Raw genomic sequence first — 2,500 nt, 5'->3', positions numbered from 1 at the left:
ACTTGACGCACACCCAACTAAGTCAACTGTTGGACTTTTTCGTAATCACGGCGGGACACATTGAACGAGCTCTAACGGATCTCTGCACGCATGGAACATGGTGGCGGGAATCATTGCTAGAACCGAACGGCGCCTCTGCGCGATGTACAAACAAGCTCAACAGGAACCTCGTATCGGCTGCCGAGCCGGAGCTCGAACAACTTGGACTTTCACCTCTAATTTATATCAACTCACCACTCCCCGAGGGATCCGCAGAATTGCTTCTGGGTCCCGTATCGTTATTTGCGATCGTGTTTGCATTACACTACATTGAACTATTCCAACTTGTTTATCCGCATGGCGAACATTTGCTGCATTGAACATTAAAGTTCCACTTCGCTCTCCCCTACGTGGGTCTGAGCTTCACTCTCAGGGAAAAAATATGCCACATTGGTTAGGGAAACCCGGTTTCATCACGCTATGTGCCCTGCACCACCAGCTTAGCGTGAATGCTTCGAGTTTCCCTAAGAAGTTCGATTGGTCTTGCAGAGTTTTAAAGACAACGAAGCTTAGTTTCAAGCAATGATTTAATGAACGCGTATTAAAAACCCTTAACTGTTACAACTTTTATGCTTGAAACCATCGCAACGAAGTCTTTGGGTCCGTAGACCCGTGATGTACTGCTCCAGGAAACGTTTTGAAAGAGTGGAAACTCAAAATCATAGGTTAAGATCATCGGCAGAACCCACCAGACACCACTTTTGCTTCATAAGTTCGGCCTATAGTCATATGACGATTTTCATCGGGGAGGGGGACGTATGACCCAAACGGGGGCTTATATGACCCACGGACACTGCAAACCATGCTCCTACGACTAAATAGAGGTTAAAACTACGATTTGGTGAAATCTTCATTTTTGACCTCGGAGCAAGGTACCTTCCCTATAGTAGGCAATGAGTAAATGATCATAATCCCAGGAGGGCAAAAAATGGGAACCCGAGAGGAAAGCGCTGTTGGCGCGCCTAAGCTAGTGGCCCGTAGAGTAAAAAGGGTACCCCCAACAAAGTTGTCGTTTCACGTTCTGGTTTCACTTTTCATCATCTAGGGTGCGTTCCTGACACGTTTTGAGGGGTTTTAGCAAAAAAAAATTTTTCGACTACTCGAGCTCTCTGGCCCGTTCGGTGCACATTTTTGAAAAAAGCTAGGGAGCTGCCCCTAGGTTCGGGGTGTCACAAAATGTTGAAAAGTGGTCGAAAAACCACTATCCAGAATCGGATGTAGAATCGTTAGACGAACTTAAAATTGTTCTACGACACCCATCTGCGACGTTTAGTATTCGAGATATGGCCCGTCCTAGGTCTGACCGAGCAATTTTTTGTTCCGCGCACTTTGTGCACCGTACACTTTGATGTTTGTATGAAAAAGTACCCTACCTAGGGACGCGTAGAGCAAATTTGTACCCCCGGGCATGTTGTCGATTGACGTTCTGGTTGCACTTTTCATCATCTAGGGTGCGTTCCTGACACGTTTTGAGGGGTTTTAGCAAAAAAAAAATTTTCGACTACTCGAGCTCTCTGGCCCGTTCGGTGCACATTTTTGAAAAAAGCTAGGGAGCTGCCCCTAGGTTCGGGGTGTCACAAAATGTTGAAAAGTGGTCGAAAAACCACTATCCAGAATCGGATGTAGAATCGTTAGACGAACTTAAAATTGTTCTACGACACCCATCTGCGACGTTTAGTATTCGAGATATGGCCCGTCCTAGTCTGACCGAGCAATTTTTGTTCCGCGCACTGTGTGCACCGTACACTTTGATGTTTGTATGAAAAAGTACCCTACCTAGGGACGCGTAGAGCAAATTTGTACCCCCGGGAATGTTGTCGATTGACATTCTGGTTGCACTTTTCATCATCTAGGGTGCGTTCCTGACACGTTTTTAGGGGTTTTAGCAAAAAAAAATTTTTCGACTACTCGAGCTCTCTGGCCCGTTCGGTGCACATTTTTGAAAAAAAGCTAGGGAGCTGCCCCTAGGTTCGGGGGTGTCACAAAATGTTGAAAAGTGGTCGAAAAACCACTATCCAGAATCGGATGTAGAATCGTTAGACGAACTTAAAATTGTTCTACGACACCCATCTGCGACGTTTAGTATTCGAGATATGGCCCGTCCTAGGTCTGACCGAGCAATTTTTGTTCCGCGCACTGTGTGCACCGTACACTTTGATGTTTGTATGAAAAAGTACCCTACCTAGGGACGCGTAGAGCAAATTTGTACCCCCGGGCATGTTGTCGATTGACATTCTGGTTGCACTTTTCATCATCTAGGGTGCGTTCCTGACACGTTTTGAGGGGTTTTAGCAAAAAAAAAAATTTTCGACTACTCGAGCTCTCTGGCCCGTTCGGTGCACATTTTTGAAAAAAGCTAGGGAGCTGCCCCTAGGTTCGGGGTGTCACAAAATGTTGAAAAGTGGTCGAAAAACCACTATCCAGAATCGGATGTAGAATCGTTAGACGAACTTAAAATTGT

The sequence above is a fragment of the Anopheles coluzzii genome (assembly GCF_943734685.1).
Source record: "Anopheles coluzzii chromosome X unlocalized genomic scaffold, AcolN3 X_unloc_21, whole genome shotgun sequence".
Taxonomy (NCBI): Eukaryota; Metazoa; Arthropoda; class Insecta; order Diptera; family Culicidae; genus Anopheles; species Anopheles coluzzii.
The sequence above is the reverse complement of the archived record's forward strand: the minus strand, read 5'-3'. Positions refer to the sequence as shown.